Here is a 19792-nt window from a genome sequence, read left to right as displayed (position 1 = left end):
TCTCATCGATGTTTCTAACTCTCTATTTCTCTCCCCTCCTCTCTGTAAAAAAATCAATAAAATATATTTTAAAAAAATAAAATAAATATTTTAAACAGAAAAAATGCACTAATTAACATTCCACTTTAGTAACCAAAATGAGATTGTTTTCCAGTCTAGACGTTTCCCAGAACACAGGATTTGTATCTATAGTTGTGCTTACACAACAATGACAAGTTGTCTGTAAAGAATTTATACGCTATCTTTTTGATAGGGCGGCACCGATTGCAATGGGATGTGTTTGTTTACTTCTCACATGTCACCTCCACGAATGTTAAATTGACATTCTGAGGACAGTGTTAGCCACTGGAAAAGTGTAAAAGCATCAAAGTATTTGGAGTGTGTGGACACGGCCTCTTGGAAGGCTCCATCCTATCAGGGAGAGACTGAGGCAAGGGAACAAATAGGCAGCAAACAGGCAGTGATCAGCGAGATCCTGGTCTGTACTTTGCAAAAATAGCAGCACTGCTTTTATTTAGACCTGGCCCTCCTGTTCAACTGTGGCTCTTGCCTAAGTTATTCTGTTAGGCAGAGGTAGGCCTCTGTGCCGTGAGGTAAGTCTTTGTTGACAACTTTGTTGTAGACCAGCCACTCGAAGTGTGGGCAAGAACCCCTGAGTGTCCCCGAGGCCCTTCCTGAGCACTCCACTTCCTGTGAGGCCGTTTTCTAACTACATTATCTATTTGAGGCCATATTTCCTTCACATCCTCCAAGCTAAACAACAGATGGTCACAGATTGAATGTAGAAGTAGATAGGGGAATCTGCCTTCTACTGTCAGACATTGAGATTTGCAAAACTAGAAAACAGTACATCTTTTTGAAAAATAGTTATTTTCCATAAGATATGTATTTTATGTTACTATGTAATAACTGTTATGGTAATGTTAAAATAAATAATATTTGTTTAATTCTCAGTTTTATCTTCTAACATAGGAAATAATAATCAAAAGCTCTTTAGGGAACCTCAATACTTTAAGATTCTAAAGGGACCCTGAGACAAACAAGTTTGAGAACCATTGTTCTAGACAGATTGCAATGCAAACATTCCCTGGCCTTGTTTACCTAGTGACTGAAAACGTTCGTTAAATAAAGTCAAATTCCCGAGTACAATCTCTGTGTGACCAGTTATGCTCACTGGACTCTCATGATGATAGCCATAGCCACGCAAGCTAAAAATAATTTAAGAAATGTTTAACTGATAATAAGGTATACTATTAATCGAGGACCAGCTGTGTACCAGGCCATTTCTAACTGCTTTGCATATAGTAGCTCCCTTAATCTTATCAAAACCCTATAAGTTAAATTTTACGGATATTCTCATTTTACAAATTGGGAGACTGGTACAGCCTGTTTACACACCTTGTCTAAGGTCACATGGTTTGTAAATTGCAGAGCCAGGTTTTGAACTGAGGCATTCTGGCTACAGGGTCTGAACTCTGAAATCATCGAACTATACTGACTTGCTGGTAGATCACTTTCTATCTTCAAACACTTAAAAAATATGTATGATATGCTAACCCCGATTTAGCACCTTCATTTTTATACATAAAAGGCAGGTCCTTAGATATGAGTCTTTACTCCCTGCGTTAGCTGTGAGAGCTGGGTATTCCAAAGTCACCTACCATGTTGTAACTACTAATAACTATATATTCCAGTGGTTACCACAACAATGGGATCAAGTCTATTCTTTTGTGTTTCGCCTTATTCATGTAATAAACACATCCTTTATTATCTTTACTACATGTTTTCATTGTACTTTGAAAAATATCTTCTGCACATATGGGCACTACATGCTTTTTCTCTCTCTTCCATTTTATTGCACTCAATGTAAAGTTGTTAAGTCTTCTATTTATAAACCTTGTTCAGGAAACACATAAATGTGGCCTGAAGATTATTTAAGATTCACAAGTCAGCCTATCAATCTGTATACCTATCTATCTACCTCTGAGTTCTACTAGTTACCTAGCCTAGTTTTAAATATATTCTTTATTCATTCAAATATGAACTTCTTCAGCTATGTTTTCACTAAGAGCTACTAAGATCTTCCGGTTGATCATAGACGCAGGTAGAAATGAGCAATTTAAATGGAAAGAGCAGTAGCATTTTGGTATATTGGTTTTAAAACAAATCAGTATGGAAACATCATTACCACAAGCCCCTGAAAAGGCCTATAGTTTCACATACCAGCAAGGCTCCAGCTGTACCAGCTGGCACACATCCTTGTAGGATGATACATTCAAGAACCTTTCCTCTCACTAGCTAACGCCTCCTTTCCCTCTGGTGCCGTGGGCCTCACCCTTCAATTCCTCTGGGCTTTCAAGCCCAGGCTTGTAATTATCTGACCAGGAAGCTCAGTCCAGTGTATTGTGATGTCCTAGCTGATTCCCACCATATAAAGTGTATTTATGTGTTAGAAGAAAATAGTTATGTTCACAGTATTGTTTGTCCACCTAAAAAACAAGCTATTTATTTCCTGGTATCAAAAAGAAAAAAAACAACTGTTGGGAAAATGTTTGTCTACTTAAGTAAATTCTTTCTCTTTTCTCCTGATATCTAGACCAATTTTAGCTTATCACTGTTTTCAGTTGCTATATTTAAAATGTGAACAGTTCCCTGGATTAAATATTTTAGGACGCATGCCAGTACCTCCTACATAATAAGGATCCTTAGGCATGAAGCCATGACATCCTTTTTCTGATTCATCACATACCAAATAAATGGAAAAATCCCAAACAGTTGACATGTTTTATATAATCTACCATGTGTAATGCCAGAAGTAACTGCTATGCATTTCCTAAGTGGTGCGTAGCAATATCTTAGTATTACAAAGTGCATTTGTAAGGGACTCTGCAGTTTTTTGTTGTTGTTTAGGCAAGCTATGCAAAACTTGGTATTTGTTGTATAGACAAAGGTGCCCACAGACTCTCCAAAGTTGACTAAATAATACTATTGCCTTGGAGGCTTCATTTGCTGTCTACGCGACAAAGCTGTCTGGGGTTTTTAGCTCTCTTCAGCTGTGAGGTGTTGGTCACGATGTTTAGATGTTTCCCCAGGGTACAAGGGATAACTGTCAGGAAGAGTTACTACATGGATAGTATTTGGGGGGAAAGAGGGTTGGACCAGGTGACCTTGGAAGTTGGACCATTCAACCTAGGAGTCAGGCAGGAAAATCTTTGGCTAAGTACTTTTACTAGTTCAACCCATAAAATTCTGCACTAATTCATTCTTTAATTTTTCTTCAGTAATAGCTGACATTATATTAGTTTCAGTTGTACAACATAGTAATTAGACATTTATATACCTTATGAAGTGATTGCCCTGTTAAGTCTAGTACCCAAATGACACCATACATAGTTATTACAATATAAATGACTAAATTCCCTATGTGGTACTTTATATCCCATGACTGATTTTATAACTGGCGATTTGTACTTAATCCCTTCACCCTTTTTACCCATTCCCCAACCCCCCACCCATCTGGCAACCATCAATTTATTCTCTCTATGAGTTTATTTCTGTTTTATTTTATTTTTTAGCTTTCACAAATACTAAATCCAGTGGTATTGGTCTTTTCTCTGTTTGACTTATTTCATTTAACATAATACTCTCTGGGTCCATTGATGTTGTTATAAATGGTGAAAATTTTATTCTTTTTTATGACTCAGTGATGTTCCATTGTATATATGTACCACATCTTCTTTATCCATTTGTCTACTGATAGGCACGTACATTGCTTTCATATCATGGCTATTGTAAATAAGGCTGCAGTGAACATAGGGATGCATATATCTTTTCTAATTGATGTTGAGGACCTGAATAGACATATCTTCAAAGAGGATAGCCAATAGACATATGCAAAGATGCTCAACATCACTAATCATCAGAGAAATGCAAATTAAAACCACAATGAGATACCATCTCACACCTGTCAGAATGGTTGCATCAGTAAATCAACAAGTGTTGGCCAGGATCTGGAAGAAAGGGAACCCTCATGCACTATTGGTGGATTTATACATTGGTGCAGCCACAATGAAAAACAGTATAGAGTTTCCTCAAAAAATTAAAACTCGAACTACCATATGACCCAGTAATTGCACTTCTGGGTATTTATCCAAAGGTATTCAAACACTAATATATGAACCCTCTGTTCACTGGAATAATTCATTCTTGTTGTAACCTGAGGTACTGGGACAAACATTAAATTCAGGAATCCCATGTTCTGTTTTTAGCCATTTCCTAACTAGTTAAGCAAATCATACCTCTCTGTGATTCAGTTTCCTGTTTATACAAATAGAGATGATTTGGTGATCTCTACACATCTCAAAAAATAAGATGTGTATAAAAAAATAGAAATGTATTTTTGTTGTGTATACAAAAGTATATATTAAGACTAAGATATACTAGTAACTATTGCCATATTGAATCTTTGCTTGCAGTTTACTAGTTCAGGGCTATGAACCCTGAGATAATCTAGTCAGTATAATCTTTTGACCTGTTGAGGTGAGTTGAGGATCTGTACATGTCCCTCAGGTCCCTCATGGCATAACACAATAGTAAGTGAAGGCATGGTGAGGCACATGTCAACTGATCCTTTCAAGGGTCGGGGAGCCTAATCGTTTAAGACAGCCACTTCCTTGGATAAACAATGGGGTACAGATTATGCATTAAGTATTTCATAGGCAGCCTTGGTCACAGGAGAACAACAGAGAGTTTCTTAAAAGACATGTTCATATGGGAAATAATTGAGACAGAAACATAGAATGAAAAGAGAAAGGAATAATGGATAACAAGAAAGAATAAGACCTCAATAGCTCTATATTTTTGTTCTGTACTCGCCTTCTGCCTGACAAATAGAAAAGGTACCAGTTATATGTTTAGGAGAGCCTGTCATCCACAAAATTTACCTGGCACAAACCAACATCAACTGCTATCTATTTTATGCAGTCTCCAATTGCATTCTTGTTTTACCTCAACAGGGAAAATAATTTCCTAACATAAAGGTAATTAAAAGGACTAACTCTTCCTCATATTAATATCCCATTTTTGTAGATTAAGATAGAAAAACATAGAAAATTCTCCAGGGATGTTATATGTTCTGAATTGCTGAGCACTTACACTACTGCAAATAGACTTGTTTTTGCCAAAACAATGTACAGCATTTCTCTTGTGCTTCTTTGTCCCAAGAGGTAACCAGAAACTTGCCCAAACACAGCGGAGGTTTCAAACAAGCCTGGTCATGAATACACCTGCAAAGCATACTTCTCAGAAATAATTTCTTCATCTATGGCTGCTTTTCCAGGCTTATTTATTTGGATTTTTACCTTTCAGAATAATCAGTGTTTTACAATGTTAAAGTTTAATGTGTCCCTCTTGTATAAATTCATTGTTATGCAAGACAACTTACCATGTCCTAAAATTCCTTGAATAGAATAAAGTAAAAGAGTTCATTTTGTTTTCATTTAAGTTTCAAAAATATTTTTGGATAAAGAGCTACACCTCTTTCTACATCTTAAGTAGCCTGGCTACAATAAAACTTTTTAGGAATACTTTCTTATTTTTGCTCATTTGGGAAAGACACTATTTACCATTAACTGTAAGATACATTCATGTTGCACAGTACTGTGGAGCTTCTTGGGGAAGGAGGAAACTCACCTGTCATTTAGTCTATCTCATTCTATCTGAAGTCTATTGAATTTTTCAATTCCTAACACCATTTATAGCATTCTACCTAACACATAATAGTGTTAGGACATGATCTGTGAAGCACACTAAAATACCTCACAACTTCTATAGCATGAGGAAAATTTTTGAAACAAAACTTTTAAGTCCAAATGGTGTTAAATCCTGCCCCATGCTAGGACAAATAAGGACCTGATATTGTTAAGACATACACAGCTCTCCTCCCCAGATCTATATGGTTTTATGTCCTTTGAGAGGCAGCAAAACTGGCTCTTCAAAATTTTACTTGATGTTCTCAGAAGATCTCAGACAAACTCAAGTCAATCCTGTTTTGTAGATGAACAGAATCAACTTTACGTTGAGAAATATTGGAAATACCCACCCAACCAACACCCAACATGCACTTTTTAGTTTTCCTATGGGAAACATCTATCTTCTCTGTATTTATTTTTATTTCTAATCAGTCTCCAAAAGAATGTTCAGGGGTCTGAAATCTGGGTAAAAAAAAAAAAAAAAGACATTGCAAGGAGCCTGGATTCTGGATCTTCCTTTTGATGTAAACCAGATCTAGTAGACAGACTTGATGAGGGTGGGTTTTATCGGTATAGCAAAGCAGATCTCTTTAAAACACTGCCTTTGTAAAAACAAAAGCCTGCCAGCAACTGTATTTATTTGTATAACCGATTCCCACTCCCCTCGGCTTAAAGATAAAGATGGGAGTGTTGTTTGCCTTTCAGTTTCCGAGGGGCCACTGAGCACAGACACCATGCCGGTTTGAAATGTGCAGCAACAGAACAGGGGCCTTTCTGGCAAAGGGCCCAGTGTCAAGATGCTAACCATGCCTAACATGTGTTAGGGGGCAGTGACCTCATCTTCAGGGATGAACTGAGGTTACTTCCAAGCAAAAACCCAGCAAACAAAGACAGCCTTGTAGCAACGGGGAGGCATCTGTGGAGGCAGCCCCTTGAACGTGAGTGGCTTTGATAGTGACGATTACAGATACGATAGCCTTGAGAAGTATTTTTCTTACTGGTTGAGCCCCTAACACCCTGTACTCTGACTGCTTTATGAATGGAAAATGTTGGTTGATTCACAATAACTGAGTAACCATTAAATTAAAAAAAAATAGTAAAATCTTAAAAACCCAGGGTCTTCCTAACTAAAAGGGCTCAAGTTTTTTCAAGCACTTGCCATGCAAAAGACACACACAAAATTCCCTTTTTTTTTTTTTTTTTTAAGATCTCTGCGCGCACACCCCCACCCTACCCCCACCACATACCTAAAAAGGGTCTGTTTGCTAACAAAGACATAATATCTATCGCCTTGGATGGGAGTGGTGGGGAGCAGCCTCCTAAAGATCTGAGGATTTTATTGACAGGAGGCACATTGTTGCATGAATGTCACAGTTGTTTTGAGTTGCGCAATTGGTCACATTCTTTTCAGATTGGTCAGAAATTACATCACTGTTCAAGATATCTATAAAATGCATGTGGTATCTTATTCTAAAATATCTGGCGACGTTGGGCACTATCTGAATGGACGTGTCCCAGAGTATAAGCAGTGAATCTGCTGTAGTTTAGTAGGGGGGAAAAACCAAAAACATTTATTGCCGCAGGCTCTCTCAATACAGTTGACTTTTTTTTTTTCATTGAAAGTTATTTTATTACAAATAAACAAACCAATCTTGGATTTTGAGAAGTTCTGCAGACTGGCTCTATTTATATTTGAAAACTGTAACTGGCATTGAAATCACTAATTAAGGGCCAATGCCATGGAGGATTTAAGGGTGTTCACAAGCAGGCCCCACCCATACTGTGTTAGTCCTCTTCCTGATTGAAAATCATTTACGAATCTCTATTACTTTAGTCACCAAAGGTTAATGGTTAGTGTTACCAAGGAAAACCTCACATCTTTGATTTCTGGCTATACGTGTTTGCTTAACAGGTGGGTGTGGGTGTGGTGGTATTGAAGAGTAAGAGAAAGTGGGGACAGACAAATATGAAAACCAAAACTGTAAAGTCTGGAATTGACAACCATTGACCTACAGATTTTTTTGTCTCCATTTCTTCCCACACTCTAATCTGCCATCAATTAATGGGGCTAAAATATAGATTTAATGATTTTCTTCCATTCCTCAAAATCCTTCACTGTCTCCTGTTATCTTTATGGTGAAGTTAAATCATATTTATCTGTCATTTCAAACCTTCTGTGAACCTCTCCTTTACCATTACCCCCAGGTGACCCTCCTCCTTTTAGGTAGAGATTGTCTATTCATCATTCCTCACGTCTTTTCATTTCAACATCCCCTCCCACTTTCCTCCCTTCCCCACTAAGTCCCCTTTTACAGTCCTACCTCCTCCTCTTAGCTGTCTTCTTAGTTACATCCAGAAGGCAGACCTCGCTTTTCCCAATGGACCTGCATAGAGTCTTCTAACTTCCATTGGTTTCTCTACTATTAATTTTAATGTCACCTACTAACCCCAGTCTGCACAGCTAGGTTATAAAATCACTGAAGGCAGTGACTGCATACTCACAATAGAGGTCAAGTAGACATGTCTGCTTCACTGCTACATATTAAACTCTTTTATTGAATGGGAACCCTTAATCCTGGTGATGGAATAAATATATAACATCCACTTTGAAGATTTGTTTTAATTGAATCATTAGAAAAGATGTGTCATTTATTACATCAAGACTCAGATTGTGATTTCACTTTCAGCACAACCTCACTGTGGCATTTAGAATGTGGATTTAAGAAAACAGATTGATGTGCTTTCTGGATGTGTCTGCAATGACGTACTGGTACTGCCATTCACATTCAAGTGAGCATGTCCACTCTGAGAAGGTCAGAAAATTGGTGTTCCTCCTGGGCCATATTTTCTGATATGTGACCAGAAACCAGGCGGTGTGGTCTATTTGATGCTTCTGGAAATTTCTAGTGGAAGAAACTTTATTAGAGCTATCTCAAAATCTTCTTGAAAAGTAGAAAACCTGGTTATAGGAGCTTTTATATAGCAAAATTTTTATCAGTAGTTTTTTGGTTACATTCTGAAATGGTTAATGGCCCTGGACAGTGTGGCTTAGTTGATTGAGCACTGTCTCATGCAAAAAAAAGGTCAAAGGTTTGATTCCCACTAAGGGCACGTGCCAAAGGTGGGATGTAAAGATGAGGCCTTGTCTCTGAGCATAAGTCCACTGACAGGAGTTCATGTTGTCCTTCCAACACCAGTGCTTTTGCCGAGAGTCCCAGTTTCAGTATCCTCAAAGGAAAGCTAAAAATTAAAGAAATCTGAAGCAATCTGAGTATAAAATCTTTGATTTTTATTTTCATTCCTTAAAGTCATCTCATCCATATCTGATTCAGCAGCAACTTTTTATGGAACTTCTTCCTAATCCATCTTTTTAAATAATTTAATTGCATTCTTACAAAAATATTCTTTCTCTGTATACTATTTCATAGTGTAAATAATACCACTTTAATTACACAATTACAACAGCCAGAACTGCGATAAACATGTTAGAGAAAAACACAATTGACTTGTAATAGGAGCCAGTGGGTGTATGAAACCAATAGAAAGGTTGTCTGTATTTGGGCATCAGTCCTGTTAGACAAAAGGAATGGTGAATGAGGGAGGTTGGTTAAAAGAACAATTGCCATACTCCGGCAACATACTCCTGGGATGCGATATCATACAGCCTTGAATTCAAATTCTTTCTAACACTATCTGTCTGTGGGAGATTATGCATCTTCTTGAGCTTTTATTTTGTCTTTCAAAACACAACTACCAAACGTTGAGCATTATTAATTAAGTTCATATGCTCAAAGCACTTAAAGAGTGCTTGCCTATCTGATGACACTAAGTAAATGTTGCTACCTTTCTTTCCTTCTTTGCTCAACAGATTTAAGTTCCTTTTTCTCCTTTATATCACTCTGGAACAGTTCTCCAGGAAAGGCATTAGATAGTAGGGGTTCAGGGAAGAACTCATGCTAAAGTCATGAGTTCTAATCCTGGCTCTGCCAGCTTCTGGGGGAATTTCCTTCGGCAAGTTACCTAACCTTACTCTTCTAACCTGTACAATGTAGATGATAATTGCACAGACTTGTGAGAATGACTGTGTCACAATCTCTGGAAAATGCCTCCTATATTTATTACAAGTGCCCAATGATTGTGTCAGGATACTTAAATGCCTTGTGATTCATTACACAACAGAATGCAGACCTTACGTGCATATTTTTTCTGTCCGTTACTGTAAAACAAAAACTTTGTTCCATAGGTGATCCCAGCAGACATATTAAAAATGAAGCTGTGTGCCCAAAGCAAGTTGAGAAATCAGAATAGACTCAGACCCACTCTTTTATCTTCTCCTGAAGTTTGGAAGAAGAGCTCCTAATCCTGTCACTAGACTCTTTCTTCATCTAATGAAATGGAGAGAGAGCAAGAGACTGGAGAAGATACAAAGCAGACTTTTATATTCCCAATTAAGTTGGTGTGGGTTTTTGCTTCTCAAGGGACAGTTAGAGGATTGGACTATGCATTGGAGATCAGCATTTCTTCATTCAGCACTTCCTGAGAGTTTGTTATGCAAAAATAAGCCCTGACCAGAACATGGACCCATCCTAAAAGAGATTCCAGTCTTGATGAGATAGCTGGCATCTAAGCTGGACAGACCAAGTGCTATAGGAGTTTGGAGAGAAAAGGGGTCATATTCAGTGTTTATCATGGAAAATAACAAAGATGAAGTAACATTTGAGCTGGACCTAGGATTTAGTGGGTGACTCTCTTGGGGGGGGTGGTGGGGAGCAAGTAGTGGCAGTGAGCATTACGGCCAAAAGGGTGTCCTAGGTGAAGTCACAGTGCCAGGAAGTGATGGGGCCTGTCGAGAAATAATAAGCCCTGGAAGAATAATTTAAGCCTTTAAGATCAGCATTCATGTTTCAGTACAGGCTGGAAGCGTTTATTTGGGGTAGGTTTTAAAGGCTCAGAGGCTATACCATAGCAGTGATTGAATACTATGGTTTAAAAGCAGAAACATTTTTACAAATGAAGCATGTCATCAATTGTCAATATTTAAACATGTAAAAGTAGATCTGCTTGGGATGAAAGTGACGCTAGTCATATGGAGCTTTGCTTACTTGGCCTTTTTTTTTACTCAGTCTTTTAATCTCAGGATTTAGTTAGTTAATCCTTATCTGAGGATATTTTTTCCATTGATTTTTCTTTTTTTTTTAGAGAGTGAAAAAGAGGCCAGTTGGGGGTGAGGAGAGAGACATCAGTGTGAGAGAGACACATTGGTTACCTTTTGCACACACCCTCAGGGCCAGAATCAACCTGCAACCCAGGTACATGCCCTTGCTCAGGAGTCAAACCCGCAACCCTTTGGGCTGGGGCTGATCTTTATAGTCTTTAACCCTAGTGTTCACAGAGCCACTGGAATTGAGGAAAGAACTGGGCTTGTTAGCAAGAAGTTACGAGTTTCAATCCTTGCTGCTAACTTATTCGCTGTGTGACCTTGGGCAAGCCACTTAACATTTATGAAACTATTTTTGCATCTGTAATGAAGGCTCCCATCTTGATAATGCATATATAGTAATACTTTATATATGCAATATCTATTTACATATAGACTATAGATTAGACAAAGATTAGATTAGATTAGATATAGATATATAGATACATAGCTTAGTGTGATCCCTGATCTATATTAGGTGGTACTCACTAAATTACAGCTATCATCCTGTCATCCTTGTCATGATTTTCTCCCAACCCTCAGTGGCTCCTCATAAGCTCCTCAGTAGTGTTCCGTGTTTCTGGAATAATCATCTAGGAACAGTGTGCTAACTACAACTTCCTGAAGGTTTTTGGCATGATCTGGGCATCATATAGATAAGATCCGATCTGGGCAAGTAGTAGGGTGAATTTTAAAAAAAAAAAAAAAGATTAAGCATATTTCTTTTTTAAAAAATTTTTAAAAATATATTTTATTGATTTTTTTACGGAGAGGAAGGGAGAGGGATAGAGAGTTAGAAACATCGATGAGAGAGAAACATCAATCAGCTGCCTCCTGCACACCCCAGGTACATGCCCTTGACCGGAACCAAACCTGGGACCCTTCAGTCCGCAGGCCGATGCTCTATCCACTGAGCCAAACCGGTTAGGGCAAGGTTAAGCATATTTCCAGCAAGAACCAGTTTTACTTGGCTGCATAGACTTAGGACACTGGAGACAAAACCTAGACTATACCCAGAGTGGACAGTCTAATAAGAGACACCCGCTTCCCCACATTGAGCTGGGCCCCAAAGGTTATAGCTTCCAATGTAAGGTTGAACAGGAAATAAACCCACCACAGAGAAGAATATAGCAAAAACTTGCCTGTCTCAATTTATCAGCAGATAAAAGGGAAACAGTTCTCCCGGGTATTTGTAACCACAAGGAATTCCTCATATCTTCCAGTTTGAAGTCTAAATGTATCTTTGTAATCTTAAAAATAAAGCCCCCAAACCCTCAAGGCAAGCATTTTTTTTTCAAATAATCTTGGGTTTGTACTACCTCCAGGCAACTGGCAAAAGCAATCATAAATTTCTCTTTGGAGTATGGCAATGTTAATCCAGGCCTGGAAGTATTCCCAAAGATTAATTTCTAAGGAATATGAGCTCACAAACAATAATCTCAAACCAGAGAAAGTATTAAGTTGGTGCAATCACTTTGAAAAAAAATGTTGTCATTAACTAATACGGTTGAATGAGCACATACCCAATGACCCAGAACTTAAGATCCTATTTTTAAAAAGTGTTGTCTGTGCGCCAGGACTAGTGTCCAGAATGTTGATGGCAGCATGGTTGATAGCAGATCCAAACTGGAAACAGCACAAACATCCTTCCACTCTACAGAGATAAATAGATTGCGTTATTCACATGATGGAATCTTCTGCAAACAGCAATGATAAATTGACTACTATTACATATGTCATCATGGATGACACTCAGAAACACAGCATTAGACAAAACAAGCATGTCACAGAGTAATCCATAATGTATGTTTCTACTTATATAGAGTGCTAAGACCATAAACTATGTAATATCTAGCTTAGGGCTGTAATACACAGATGTTAAAACTATAAAGGCCTGAGTGATTAACTAGAACAGAGGATGTCTTTGGAGAGACAGTCAAAGAAAGGCTCATTGGGTGTCTACAAAGTTACTTGTAACTTTCATTCTTGAGCTGACCGATGGGTATGTGGGTGCTCCTCTTATGATTCTTCCTTAAACTGTTCATATATGTTTTATTTATGTACTCTTTTGTATGTATGATAAATGCTTTTTAAAAGGAGAATGGGAACTGTAAATGCTTTAGAGACAGAATATTTTATAGGATGCTTACATGTAACTTCTGGAAGAGAATTTGAGGAGGGAAAAATGAAGGAAAATAATCAAAGATTCACACCAAAGTTGTATTCCTGAGAATCTAAAAAATAATCTTGGGACCTTTAAATCAAAATAAGGAAATCAAGAGAATACATTATTCACATCTCTATTGTTAATACCTAGTTTCAGTGCCAGATACTTCATATGTTCTCCTTAAACATTTGTTTTTGCTGTTGCAGTGGGTGAATTATGGAACATGGAAGTGGAAATGTTTGGGGATGCAAATGGGCGCAACTTAGATACAGAGTGGTTGGGTTTAGCATGGTAGAAGTCATGGTAGTGATGAAGTCATTTGGGAATGAGCACAAAAAGAAAAGAAATGTGAGTTCTGAAAACTGGAAAAGGCTCATTTTCCAGTGATGGGCTGAGACAGTAAGGGAAATAAAAAGGAGTGAAAAGGAGATGAGAAAAGCTAAAGGGAAGGTTTTTAAGAATGAGAAGGTGATGGGTGCTGTAAAATTGTTCAACATTAGAAGAGGACAGAATTAAAATGAAAGAACACAGTGTAGTGACTGGCATCAAATGGTCACTGGTGATTTTGTAAGGAGAGACTTTATTGACCAGCAAGAGTAGCCATTTGTCTAGAGACTCAAGTATGAAGTACTATCAAGGGTATAGAAGCACTGAGTCTAAACCAGTTCTTCAAACTGTTTGATATTTACAAAAAAATGTAAAAATAAAATAATAATGTATTGCACTTACAAGGGGTGCTAGGTAGAAAGGTGAAATGATTTTTTTTTTAAAGCAACACCTGAGTATGTTGGTAGGCACAGTATAGGACACCAGTAGAGAAAAGGAACCTGAGGCTTATAATAAGGATTATTTATGGTCCCCAGGTAGCTGGGAAGGTGAGATAAAGGAGAAAGATTAGAGGATTGGTGGATCATATATCATTGGGCGTTTGAGATTGCCCTCTGAGGTTTAGAAGCAATGGAACAGAGTTCTGTTATTGGATTCTTTAATCTGCACTTCTTCTGGAAATTCTCTGTTAGCCTAGTTTTGAAGTCTTGAAATGAATTCAGTTAAGGAATTGCAGTCTACAGAGAACTCACCTAAAAGTACCTACATGTTTAATTCAGTGGTTGGTTGAATGGATGGGTGGATGAGCTGATCAATGAAAAATGAATGAATGAATGAACCAAGAATTATTGAGCATAAAATGTAAATCAATATTTGTTCATCCCTTTCTTAGAGCAGTGGTTAACAGCCTGAACTCTGGACCATCTGTGTTAATGTTCCAGGGAAAGTCATTCATCTTTTCTAAAGCTCAAGTCTCCTCATCTGTGAAACAGAGCTAGTCATAGTACCTACTTGTACTAGTTTCTTCGGGCTGCCATGACAAACCGCCACAAACTTGGTGGCTTAAAATGGAAATTATTCTTCCGCAGTTCTGGAGGCCAGAGTTCAAACTCAAGGTGTCAGCATGCCACACTCCCTCCAGGGGCTCTAGGGAGAATCCTCCATTGCTTCTTCCAGTTTCTGGTGTGTCCGTGTCTTGTGGCAACATAACTCTAATCTCTGCCTCCATCTTTACATGGTCTCTCTATGTGTCTGTGTGCCGTCTCATCTTCTTCTTTAACTGAGATATAATTGACATCTAACATTATGTCAGTTTCAGATGTACAACCTAATTATCCAGCATTTGTATATCTTATCCTCTTTTATAAGGACATCTATCATTGGTTTTAGGGCTCATTCTAATCCAGTATAACCTCATCTTAACTAATTATTTCTGAAAAGATCCTATTTCCAAATAAGTCAAATTCTGAGGTTCCAAATGGACATAAATTTTGGGGGACACTACTCAATCTACTATACTACTTTATAGAAATATTATAAGAACTAAGTTAACATAAGGATATATAAGGATATTACTATTTACTTAATATACATTAAGTTATAAGTATTTGTAATAGTATATAGCATATATTCAGAGGTTTGGGATATTAGTTCTTACTAAGGTTGACACGGAAGAAATGCTTATTCTTTCCTATCACTATTTTCTGTACATAATATCAATATTCTAGTACAGGTAGAAATGCTGAGTCATTATATTAATTTAGAATAATGCTTAACTCTCTCCTTGAAACTATTTCCTTGAAAAGCATACATGGCTCATATTTCTTTCCTGTCTAGTAAAATAGCTAAGATATTAAATAATGACAAAGGACACTTTAATTTTCCAAATTCTTACTTCAGATTTTGATCATTCAGGGGGAAAAAATGCTGACTAGCCTGCTTGTATTCATTTTCTGCCAACTGTCCTTAGGCAGTGACCTCTGTATGACTTTCCACATTGCAGAGCTCAACCTCTCATGGGGCCTAATTTCCTTCCATAATAATTTGTCTACAACTGGCTTTAAAAAGGCATTGTTTTGATAGAATGCTCCAGATTAAAAACAGACTATAACTTTAGGAGAGTAGCCCCAGTTATTTGATGACAGGACAGCTTGAAGATGCAGCACATTGATGTTGAGCCTAATACAATTTTTTAACACTAAGGAAATAAAAATATATAGATATTACAAGCAGAATTTGGAAAAAAAATGTTTACTCTGCCATTTAAGCAACACAATTTGGAAAAGTGTAAAACAGTGAGATGAAGGCTAATGAGTCTTTATTTGTACCACATCTGTTTTGTTCACAGCCACACAGTCAGATGTTGGCCCAACTAGCACATCATCAGTACTCACATATTTGTGGAAGGACCATGTGACTGCATTGCTTGCAGGTGGTTGGGAGAAATGGAGAAACTTCTGGTTATTTTTCTGTGGCATTATTAACTTCATTTTCCAAGTGGTCCATTTCCTCCAAATCAGATTTTATTACCCTCCTCTTCCTTTATCTTTTCCACCTTCTTTCTCCCCCAATACTTGGAAGTATAAAGTGCCCAATTGTTATGTATTGGTGTGGTAAGCATGACTGTATGTAACAGAGGTTTGAGAAAAGTGAAAGTGAAGAAAATAAAATTTTTCCTTTTTCTTCCTTCTAATATTCTCAGGTGAAAAATTAGCTACTTCTGAGAATTATTTGATTCCAGAGTTGTAGGGTGAAATGGATATAGTGAAGGTATCGACCAAAGAATTTTTTAAAATACATTTTTTATCGATTTCAAAGAGGAAGGGAAAAGGAGAGATAGAAACATCAGTGATAAGAGAGAACCATTGATTGGCTGCCTTCTGCACACGCCCCACTGGGGATTGAGCCTGCAACCCAGGCATGTGCCCTGACTGGGAACCGAACCCGAACCGTGATCTCCTGGTTCATAGATTGATGCTCAGTCACTGAGCACACCAGCCGGGTTCGCCCAGAGAATTCTTTATCCTTAGAGCAGGTGTTCTTACACATGACTCCATGAACAGCCTTACGGTAGCCATCCTGAGCTTCATGAAATAGTGTGCACGTTGTGTGTACATATGCACGCTTGTTGTGTCTATGCAGATTTATTGTGTGTACGTGCATATGTGTGCCATTGTTGAAGGAAGGGACTTTGTTGATATCTTTTGTAATTCTCAAAAGAAATTAACTCCAAATAGGTAGAGAACCACTGAATTAGAAGGCTTGGTTTATATTGTTTGTCTTTTGTTCTGCTTTAGAGTTTCAGGTGGGACAATTCTGAGAATATTTGAAAGGAAAATGGACAGTGTATGAAATTGCCAAACCATTTCAAATTTTGGGTCAAGAAGAGGTTTTCCTTGAATTACCAACCTCTTTTTGAATTTGTTGAGCTGCTGTTTTCATGTCCTCAAAAGTCGGACCTTAGGATGCTTAACTCACAGTCGTTATCTCTGGCGGTTGAAGTATCCAGGCAGACTGATGTCATTTGTTTCCAGAACAGCATCAGAGCCCTTCAGGGCAAATACTCTTACTAAGTCCTTGAGCAGGCACAAAGAAGATGATATTTTGTGGTACAATGAGCCATCCTTGCATAACTAACATATTTCTAACTGAACCTACAAACCAAACAAAAAAACTAATCTTCTCAAAGAGCAAACCTCTTTAAAGGTTTTTCTTTGTTTCTGGAAGCTTTGGTTTGTCCTTTGTCTGGTATGAGCCTCTTGTCTGGTTTGAATCTCTTTCTTAACCCTCTGCGCTGAGTACATGATGTGCATACTTGATTCAAATCCTAGTTTTATTTTATCAACACTTATATGTGTTTCCCAACTCTGTGCCTTAGTTTACAGCCTCTGGTATTCAGCTTTGTATCATAACAGATTCTCAATTAAAATAGCTGTGGCTGTTGTTAATAAAGCTTCCTCTATTGTTCCAGGCAATATCTTATCTAATAAAATTGTTTCCACACAATTTACTTATTGATTGATTCATTTATTCACACACACAGAAAAAAATGTATGGCCACCTGCTATATGCTATGGAGGCTTCTAGTTGCAGGGAAACAGAAAGATGAATATTATCCATGAAATCACTGCTTTGTGCTTGGTCAAAGCATGTGGCAATCAAGGTTGTCCAGAGATTTAAGCCTATTGAAGCCTCCAATCTTTAAATAAATTGGTTGACTATTTATCTAGAGTAGTGGTTCCCAACTGAGGAGATTTGACGCCCTACCTACCTCCCAGGGAAAGTTGGCAATTCCAGAGACATGTTTAATTGTAGCAAATAGAGGGTACTATTGGTACCTGGTTGGTAGAGGCCAGGGATGCTGGTAAACATTGACGCAAACAGGATTGTCCCTCTCAGCAAAGAATTATCCGCAACAAAATGCCAATAATGCAATTATCCTGGGAAGGGTGATGACACTAGAGGCAGTGCCCTCTCCTTGGAGGTCCTGAGCAAGTCAGTTCTTACTAAACTGACCCACACAAGCATTAAAGACCCTTCTGAAGGATGGAATTTCCTACATCACAACTACACTCCCAGGGATGAATTGGCATTCCTCAAAGTTCAGCCTTCCAGTTGCCTATCCCTTAATCTGCCTCTGCTGTTCTTAAGGGGCTTTACAATTTAGGGAGGTCCACCAAAAATGTACAACTCTGAACTGCTGCTAAACTCTGTGCTGTACCAAAATGATGATGCTCTGTGATAAATACCAAGAGAGCTCAATGAGATCAGTGCTTCGGGAGCACTGAGCAATGAAACTATCTGGCAGGTCTGGGAAGGCTTTGTAGAGCAGAAATTTTGAAGGGTGTACTTGCCACATAGCTGATAAAAGACACTTTCCTCTTTGAAGCCATACCCTGCATCATTGCATTTATAACCAGTGATGAGACCTAGCCAGTTTGGCTCAGTGGATAGAGCGTCAGCCTGTGGACTGAAGGGTCCCAGGTTCAATTCTGGTCAAGGGCACATACCTGGGTTGCAGGCTCCTCCCCGGCCGGGGCTCTGGTCAGGACATGTGCAACCAATCAATGTGTTTCTCTTACATCAATATTTCTCTCTGTCTTTCCCTCCCTTCCACTCTCTCTAAAAATCAATGAAAAAAAATATCCTTGGGTGAGGATTTAAAAAAAAAATTTATATATATATGTATATATATCTCCAGTGACTAGATATTCTAGGCTGCCCATTCAGGAAAACCTGCTTCCATATTGTTCTACATCAAGCAAGACTCCTTTAGAAATCATGCAAGCCCAACTTCATAGGCTTTCCTTTCACTGGCTTCTTTCTATTAAAGGTTTCAATAGTAGGTAGTTTCAACTGCGCAATTGTAGGTATTAGAGTTTAGAAGCAGTTCAGAGTTATACATTTTTAGCAAGTGAATAAGTTTGGTTTTTGTTTTTTTAAATTTATATGTACTGCCTTGCCGGTGTGGCTCAGTAGTTGAGCTTTGACTGATGAACCAGGAGGTCACAATTCGATTCCCAATCAGGGCACATGCCAGGTGCTGGCTCAATCCCCAGTAGGGGGCATGCAGGAGGCAGCCAATCAATGATTCTCTCTCATTATTGATGTTTCTAACTCTCTCTCCCTCTCCTTTCCTCTCTGAAATCAATAAATATATTTATTTTAAAAAGAAAGTGCAGGTCACAATTTGTGTAGATGTTTATAAATGCTTTTCAAATACAATCTATAGGAAAATCCAAGAGAACATCATTACTCCCTGTTAAATTAGTGTAATGGCATTAAATGTATTTGTGAAGCTATTAATTGTAAAATTGGTCATGATGGTTCAAAAGAATGGAATAGATGTTAAATGTCTGATATAATAATGAGGTTTTCATAATGTAACTTCCACCAGGAAGTTACAGGATTTCTCTTTACCCTCTGGAAATTGCAGGTTGATTGGAGGTACCTACACATTATGGAAATTTTCTCTTTCAGTTTATAATCAGTTATGACATTTCACAAGGGGGTAACTTTGTATAATTGAAACCAACTTTTAAAGAAGTTATCTTTTTTTCTGGTAATTTTACAAAGATCTTTCATTAGTATTTTCCTGTTATAAATACAATACAGACACATCTCCAAAATACCATGAGTTCAGTTCCAGATCACTGCAGTAAAGCCAGTCATAATTTTGCTGGTGGAGGGTCTTGCCTTTAATATGTAAAAAATAAAACAAATCCAATAAAATGAAGTATGCCTGTAATTCATTTTAAAAATCTTATTCCTTTTAGTTTTCACTATAAACTGAGTAGATACAAACATGCATGTCAGTTTCATTTTTTCATTAAAACGTTTTTCTCTTTTATT

The 19792-nt window shown here is 37.8% G+C and overlaps 1 protein-coding gene across 4 annotated transcripts in view; it reads left to right on the top strand.

The window, feature by feature from the left end:
* ANK3 (ankyrin 3) overlaps positions 1 to 19792 on the top strand; it is a 461267-nt gene that overhangs the window by 239609 nt on the left and 201866 nt on the right. The window lies entirely within an intron of this gene.

The sequence above is a fragment of the Myotis myotis genome, unplaced genomic scaffold, assembly GCF_014108235.1.
Source record: "Myotis myotis isolate mMyoMyo1 unplaced genomic scaffold, mMyoMyo1.p scaffold_m19_p_15, whole genome shotgun sequence".
NCBI classification, from domain to species: domain Eukaryota; kingdom Metazoa; phylum Chordata; class Mammalia; order Chiroptera; family Vespertilionidae; genus Myotis; species Myotis myotis.
Note: the sequence above shows the minus strand (reverse complement) of the source record. Positions and strands in the feature narration are given on the sequence as shown.